At 42.9% G+C, this 8,754-nt stretch overlaps 1 long non-coding RNA gene across 1 annotated transcript; it reads left to right on the top strand.

Annotated features, from left to right (window-relative positions):
- The first annotated feature begins 427 nt into the window (after positions 1–427).
- On the top strand, positions 428–1,753 carry LOC143783516 (uncharacterized). The gene is made up of 3 exons (XR_013217223.1): positions 428–489; positions 561–801; positions 885–1,753. It is a non-coding gene; the product is annotated as an uncharacterized LOC143783516 (long non-coding RNA).
- Positions 1,754–8,754: the final 7,001 nt, after the last annotated feature.

The raw sequence follows: 8,754 nt of genomic DNA, 5'->3' as shown, positions 1-8,754 counted from the left end.
TTTTAAAGTTATTTTTATAGGGATATTTTCAAACCACATATGTGATAAATACATTTTGAACTTGTGTGTAGGAATTTCAATTTTACAAGAGGGTTTTCTTTTTTGGGGGTGATAGGGGGAAATGGTTTTACAGCTTGCACATATTATTGAAGTAGGTAATCCAGCTCAAAATGGTCTGTCTTGGATCTATTTGTTTTTGGGTTTGTTTCTCAAAACTGTTGGTGTTGGCCTGCATGAACATTGCTCACATAATTTGAGCAGGGTGGTTATTAAATCTATTAGATGAGTTTGGGGGGTGGGTATAACTATACATTTTTTATACTTACAGACCCACCAGGAACCCCAGCCACCTTTCCAATCCACCAGGAACCACAGCCACCTTTGCCAGCCACCAGGAACCACAGACCACCTTGCCAGTCACCAGGAACCACAGGCCACCTTTGCCAGGGACCACAGCCACGTGCACACACAGCAAGCCAATTTCCAGATGTAAGTTTTGAATTCCCTAAATCTGCCAATTCAATGTGTATAGCATATTACAAGTGTCTTTTTACTTAGAGAGCCACCAGGGACCCCAACCACCTTGCCAGCCACCAGGAACCACAGGCCACCTTTGCCAGGGACCACAGCCACGTGCACACACAGCAAGCCAATTTCCAGATGTAAGTTTTGAAGACCCTAAATCTGCCAATTCAATGTGTATAGCAGATTACAAGAGTCTTTTTACTTACAGAGCCACCAGGGACCACAGCAAGAATGTCCTCTTCTGATAGCCCTCCTCCAGAGAGACAGCGTGTAGCGGTCAGTTAAAAATGTTTTAAATTTTTTTGGGTGTTAGTTAAAATTTCTGTTAATCACTATATGCATTAATTATGTTTTCACAGGAAGCTGAAGCAGCCGAGGGGTTCTCAGAAGGGGACGAGATGGGTGGAGAAATGCCAGGAGCGGGCGCACAGAGTGTAAGTTGTGTCGAAACAGTTGCTTCACACATCACAGTGCACCCAACACAAAACAGATCATCATACATCACTGTACACATATAACATATGCCTATATCAAAGATAACTATTATTATTTTGTTTTAGTCTGCTGCACATTCAGGCCAACGCCAGGAGGATCCTCCCAGCCGCTCCTGGAGTCAACGTGGTGGTCGCCGCCGCGGTCAGCCTGCAGTGAGTAGTTTTTTTGTTTTTTTTTCTCTGTAGTTTTTGGTTTCAGTGTATTAATTTTTTTTTTCTTTTCAGTCTTCACAGCGTGCTCCCGACTCAGACAGTGAGGACATGGGAATCAATGTGGACCGCCTCATCGAGGAGGTCCATGAGCGGGAGCCGCTTTGGAATATGGCTGACCGCAGGCATGCTGATACGTATGTGACCCGTCGGCTCTGGGAGGAAGTATGCCAGAACGTATTGCCGAGGTGGGAGGACCTTGAGCCAAGGCAGCAGACTCAAGATTGTAAGTATTCACTTTTCAGTTATGTTTTGAACTGAATGGAATGTGTTTTAATTAACACTTGCTTTTATTCTTGTCTTTACAGGTGAAAGGGTTAGGAAGCGGTGGCGGTCACTCAGGGATCGCTTCAAGAGGGATTTTAACCAGGAGATGCAGGCCCCGAGTGGCTCATCAGGACGTCGAAGGATTCGGTACAAGTATGGTCGTGCCCTGTCCTTCCTCCGCGAAAGTATGCTGAGTAGAGTGTAAGTATTCAACAGCCCATTGAATAAATCACCATGTTTACCTGTATAACTTGTTTGGTTTCAGTCAGGGCTTTTCCCCTATCAATATATTAATTGTTTTTTTCTCTATTTCACAGCACCTTCTCTAGTCATCGGGTGCCTGCATCTACTTTGGACCCCTCTGGAGCGATCTCTCAGGAGTCCGCCATCGAGGGCCACGTCGGTAGACCCCACCCCTCTGACCCCTCGTCTGGCCCTTCTGGTACCTCTGCCCCATCCACTTCCACAAGCACTGGAGCAGCATCGCAGCCTTCGTTACTTGAATCTACTGGTCAAGATGTAGCGTTCCCTTTACCACACCCCTCTGATCCTGCCACCTCTAGACCACCATTAGGTTCGTGGCAGCAGCGACAGAGGGGTCCGGAAAGGAGCTATGCTCCTGAGTTCTTGCATCTGAATGCAGCCTTCCAAAGCTCTTTCAAAATTTTGGGAGAGCAAGTGACTGCTGGGTTCAACATGGTGCAAGCACGCATCAGTGAAAACAGCAGTCGCTTGGATAGGCTGCATTCAGATGCAAGTCAAGCTCCAAGCAACCTTTTTTTTCAATCTATGCTCAGGAGCATGGAAAAGCTTAGTCTTGACGAGCAGATGCAGGTAATGCACGACTGCCATGCTGCTCTACTGCGGGTCATGTCCAAATCCAAAACTCCCACACCTCCCCACACAGCCACTACAACTTTCCCTGCCCAGTCCCAATTCCCTGCCCAGTCAATTCCCTGCCCAGTCCCAATTCCCTGTCCATGCCCAATTCCCACCCCAGGCCCAAATCCCACCCCAGGCCCAATACCAAACACAGGCCCAATTCCCACCCCAGGCCCAATACCAAACACAGTCCCAATTCCCACACCAGGCCCAATACCAAACACAGTCGCAATACCCAACCCAGTCCCAATTCCCATCCCGGCCACAAATCCAAGTGTCTTCCCCAATGTTTTCTTCCTTGTCCACCTTACCTTCCCCATTTAGTATTCCACCTACCCCAACAACACCTACCCCTGCTCGGCCTCCTGTTTTCCCCCCCCTTCCACTACACCCCAACCCAGTAGGCTTTCCCCACCTACCGACATGGTCCAACCTTCCAGCCCCTCCGCTACTATCTCCACCCCACACTTTACCGATTTGTAATAATTTGTTGTATGCTGTTATATTTTACCCCAAAAAAAGTTTACAAAAAAAATTTACAAAAAAAATGGTTTACAAAAAAAAAGGTTTACAAAAAAAAAGGTTTACAAAACAAAAAGTTTACTTAAAATAAAAAGTTTACCAAAAATAAAAGGTTAACCAATGAAAAAGGTTTACCAAATCAAAAAAAATATATTTGCCCAAAATTTTTTTTTTATAAAAAAAAGTATCACAAATTTTGTATTATAATATGTAAAATAAAATTTGGTTTGGTTTAAAAAGAATTTCTTTGTGAAGTGCCTTCATTTAAGTATGCTAACTAAATGTACAAAAACATTACACACCACACGTTAGAAGGTATAACATTTGGTTTATTACCCAAAATATACCAAAGTTTTGGACAGTAATTATTAAAAGTTGGTGTCAATAAAAAAACTTTTTACACAAACATTAATCACCAAGACATGAAAAAAGATGTCACACAATGTTCTCTTGCCATGGCACCCTGCCCACAGGTGAAACAAAATACTCTGCAAAGTGGCCCCTCATTCTGGAAACAGAACTGGCGGAACGTACAGAGCTGCTGTTGTAATCCCACAGGGTGGTCTCCAAGTCCTCATCTTCCACGGATACAGGCTCCTTGGAAAGTAAATAGTTATGTAGGACCACGCAGGCCTTCACAACCTCATCCACGGTTTGTGTGTGCAGTCTTATGGCGGTGAGCAGCACGCACCAGTTTGCAGTGAGAATGCCAAATGCACATTCCACCACTCTTCTTGCTCTTGTTAATCTGTAATTGAACACTCTTTTTGTTCTGGTTAAGTCTCTGCTTGAATACGGTTTGAGGAGATGTGGGGTAACTGGAAGGCCTCATCACCCACACATACTGTACATACGACATAGGTGGTCCAGTTGTTCCCGGGAGTGCTCTTCCTGGTGGAAAGTCATAACTGTCTCCATACAAACAACGGCCCATAGGTGAATTTTTGAATACTTGGGAGTCTTTGGACCGGCCATAGGCTCCAATGTCCACAGCCAGAAATTTGCAGTTGGCATCTGCAATGGCCATGAGTATGATAGAAAAGTACTTCTTGTAATTGAAGAACTCTGAGCCTGATCCTGCCGGTTTGGCTATGCGGATGTGTTTCCCATCTACTGCACCCAAGCAGTTTGGGAAATGGCACAGTTTCTCAAACAGTTCTGCACTCTGCAGCCAGATGTCCCTTGTCGGTGGTGGCATGTACTCCGTGTGCAAGTTATCCCATATAGCGCGGCAGGTGCCTTTTACAATTCTGGAAATAGTTGAAACTCCAAGGCGGAACTGGTAGTGTAGTGACGTAAGGGATTCTCCTGTAGCCAAGAAGCTGTGAAAAAAAAAATGTTAGTAAAAATTGCAAAGACCCACATAACAATTTTAAACAATTTACACAAATGTTACATTTTTTTTTAAGTTTCAAAAAATGGCACTGCGGATTTTTTTTGTCTGTTGTAGTGCATATTAAAAACAGCATTTTTACATCTGTGCATTCTTATGCAGCAGGTGTTAAAAAATTAGTAATGGCCACAAATAATAAAAAAAATTAACATGCTCCAGAAAATGCAACGCAGTGTTTCAGCGCAGTATTTTGTGGAGCATGTTCACTGCTGATGTGAAGGTTTAAATATGAACAATGATTAAAAAAAAGAAAAAAAAAAAAGAGCATACCGCAGGGTCACCATCAGCCGCTCCGCTGGTGAAATGGAAAACCTCATGCGTGTGTCCTGCCTTTGGATGACATCCCCAACTTGTTCCAGCAACAAATCAAAGTGCTCCTGCCTCATCCGAAGATAATTAAAAAATTTCTCCGGGTTCTGGCGCAACTCCATGTACAGAGTAGAATATACACCCCGGGTCTTCCGCAATGCATTAATGGAATGAATCCATAGTCTGCGACATCGAGGTTGAAACATCCTCCGTCTTTCTGCTGCCGCCTCCTTCTCCCGAACTATTATATCCTGGCGATTTGTCTCAAAAATCACATCGGTAACTACGTTTGCAATCCTCACAAGGAGGGTTGAGCGACTTTTGCTTTTCTAGGATCGAGTTGGGTTTCGTGAAACCCGACTGTCTCGAAAGTCGGATCATGTGAAATCGGCCGATTATTGTGAAAAGTCGGGGGGCCGACCGAAACACGAAACCCAATGCAATTTTTTTTTTTTATTTATTCTCTCTCTCTCTCTCTCTCTCTCTCTCTCTCCCCTCCGTCCCTGCAAAATATGTGTTTCACTGTGGGAATCGCTATATCCCAAACGTTAAGATGGCGGTTTTACCCCTTGTGACGCCGCACAAAGCGAGCCGGAACCCATGTCATCACGCTGCACACACTCCTTCATTGGCTGAAAAAATGGCGAGGAAAGCGTCATACAAAACGCGACTTTGGCGCGAAGATCGCCGACCGTGTGGCCGATCCCACGCTGGGGTCGGGTCGGGTTTCACGAAACCCGACTTTGCCAAAAGTCGGCAACTTTTGAAAATGACCGATCCGTTTCACTCAACCCTACTCACAAGTACTCCTTCCATCTCTGCCACTTTCTCTAAACCCTTTCAAAGATGGGCTGTAAAAACATTCAATATATAGTTTTCCCTATTTTCCAGTAGCCAATCACATAAGGAGGCTCCCATTTTTAGGCAGGGAAAACGGATCCGTCATAAAAACGGATGAAACGGATAGTAAAAACGGACACAACGGATGAAACGAATCCAGTTTTTCGACGGAACCGTCTAGCTGATCTACGATGGATCTGTCGAAATACTGTATGCATTGCGTCCGTTTTTCACTATTTGTGACGCATCCGTCGATGCGTCGCGCCGACGCTTTGAGACGTCCGCAGAAAAACGCTAGTGTGAAAGTAGCCTTATGGGGCCATGTGCAGCATGATATGGGGGCAAATATCTCTATGGAGCATCTTATGGGGCCATAATCAGCATTTGTGCAGCATTATATGGGGCAAATGTCTGTATGGAGCATCTTATGGGGTCATAATCAACATTTGTGCAGCATTATATGGGGCATATTTTAATATGGAGCATCTTATGGGGCCCATCATGAACTGTATGGAGCACTATATGGGGCTTCTGATTCATATGGATATTAAAAAAAACTTAACCTACTGATGTCTCAATTACTTTTACTTTTATTGGTACCTATTTTTATTTTTGACATTTACCGGTAGCTGCTGCATTTCCCACCCTAGGCTTATACTCGAGTCATTAAGTTTTGCCAGTTTTTTGTGGCAAAATTAGGGGTCTCGGCTTATACTCGGGTCGGCTTATACTCGAGTATATACGGTAGCTCTCAGGTTTAAGGGTATAAAAACTAAAATTTAATTAAAAAATTTAATTTCCAATATTTTCACAAATAAACACAAAAATATTGACCTACATTTACCGCTATCATAAAGTACAATATGTCACACAAAAAACGTTCTCAAAATAACTAGGATTCGTGGAAGCATTCCAGAGTTATTACCACATAAAGTAACACTGATCAGAATTGGAAAATTTGGCCTGGTCAGAAAGGTGAAAACAGACTTCGGGGTGAAAGAGTTCAAAGTTGAATTAAACTAAATCCTGAACAAGTAACAAGCTAAATACCCTTTTCACTGTAGCTAATTTGCAAGGCACAAATGGCTCTAAACTCTGATTCAAATGGTAATAAATATGTCACAAAGCATTAAGACTAGATTTTAATCAAAATACTGTACATAAATCAATGTAAGCCATGTGCTTGATAAAGTTAAAACAAAATATAGCTAAAAATGTAAAAAGTTAAAATGTATATTTTTAGGGTAGATCAATTTAATTCACAGTAATAGTTTGGATATTTTAGAGAAAAAAAGGCATTAAAATAAAGTATAACTTGCTGATTGCTGGGGGCACAACTGTTGAGATGAACAGTGATCTCTCGAGAGAAGGCTCTGCCTCTGTTCCATCTGCTGACTATGGGGTTGTCAATTTATGGAAAGTTGAGTGGAAGGAAAAAGTGTGGTAGAAAAAGGTGCACAAGCAACTGGAATAACAGCAGCCTTGAAAAGATTGTTTAGAAAATGCCATTAAAAAATTTGGGGGAAATTCACAAGGAGCGGACTGCTGCTGGAGTCCTTGCTTCAAGAGCCACCACACACAGACATATCCAGGACATGGGCTACAAGTGTCGCATTCATTGTGTCAAGCCACTCATGACCAATAGACAATGCCAGAAGTGTCTTACCTGGGCCAAGGAGAAAAAGAACCGGACCATTGCTCAGTGGTCCAATTTCTTGTTTTCAGATGAAAGTAAATTTTGCATTTCATTTGGAAATCAAGGTCCCAGCATCTGGAGGAAGACTGGAGAGGCACACAATCCAAACTGCTTGAGGTCTAGTGTGAAGTTTCCACAATTACTGATGGTTTGGGGAGCCATGACATCTGCTGGTGTAGGTCCACTGTGTTTTATCAAGACCAAAGTCAGTGCAGCTGCATAACAGGAAATTTTAGAGCACTTCATGCTTCCCTCTGCCGACAAGGCTTTTGGAGATGTAAATTTCATTCTCCAGCAGGACTTGGCACCTGTCCATACTGCCAAAGTACCAATACCTGATTTAAAAACAATGGTATCACTGTGCTTGATTGGCCAGCAAACTCGCCTGACCTTAACCCCATAGAGAATCTATGGGGTATTGACAAGAGGAAGATGAGAGACACCAGACCCAATAATGCAGATGAGCTGAAGGCTGCTATCAAAGCAACCTGGGCTTCCATAACACCTCAGCAGTGCCACAGGCTGATCACCTCCATACCACACCGCATTGATGGAGTAATTAATGCAAAAGGAGTCCAGACCACGTATTGAGTGCAATTACTGGACATAAATTTCAGTAAGCCAACATTTCGGATTTTACAGTGGCATGTAAAAGTTTGGGCACGCCAGGTTAAAATTACTCTTATTGTGAACAGTTAAGCAAGTTGAAGATGAAATCACCTCCAAAAGGCCTAAAGATAAAGAGGACACATTTCCTTTGTATTTTAGGAAATATATATATATTTTCTCATTTCTTACATTTTTAAAATTACCAAAAGGAAATTGGGCGTATGCAAATGTTTGGGCACCCTTGGAGATGTGTATGCTCAGAGATAACTTTGACCAATGTTTCAGACCTCACTTAGCCTGTTAGAGTTATGGCTTGTTCACTATCACCGTTAGGAAAGGCCAGGTAAAACACATTTCCCAGCTTTATAAAAACTCAGCCTTCTCTAACCTTGTGCCAAAAAACAGCAGCCATGGGTTCTTCTGAGCATCTGCCTAGCAGTCTGAAAATGAAAATGGTGGAGGCCAGCAAAGCAGGAGAAGGCTATAAGCAGATAGCACAGCGTTTTCAAGTTGCCCTTTCCTAAGTTCAAAATGTAATTAAGAAATGTCAGTTTACAGGAACAGTGGAGGTCAAGATAAGGTCTGGAAGATGAAGCAAAATTTCAGTGAGACCTGCTCGTAGTATTGCTAGAAAGGAAAATCGTAACCACTGCTTGACTGCAAGAGACCTTCAGAAAGTTTTAGCAGGCTCTAAAGTTCTGGCACATTGTTCTACAGTTCAGAGACACCTGCACAAATACAACCTTCATGAGAGTCATCAGAAGAAAACCTCTCCTGCATTCTCACCGTAAAATTTAGAGTCAAAAGTATGCAAAAAAAATCTAAACATTCATTGTGGAAACAAGTCCTGTGGACCGATGAAGTTAAAATAGAACTCTTTGGCCACAATGATTAAAGGTATGTGTGGAGAAAAAAGGACACAGTATTTCAGAAAAAGAACATCTCGCCAACCATTAAGCATGCAAGTGGATCAATCATGTTTTGGAGTTGTCTTGAAGCCAATGGGA

Source organism: Ranitomeya variabilis, chromosome 6 (genome assembly GCF_051348905.1).
Source record: "Ranitomeya variabilis isolate aRanVar5 chromosome 6, aRanVar5.hap1, whole genome shotgun sequence".
Taxonomy (NCBI): Eukaryota; Metazoa; Chordata; class Amphibia; order Anura; family Dendrobatidae; genus Ranitomeya; species Ranitomeya variabilis.
The sequence above is the reverse complement of the archived record's forward strand: the minus strand, read 5'-3'. Positions and strand labels throughout refer to the sequence as shown.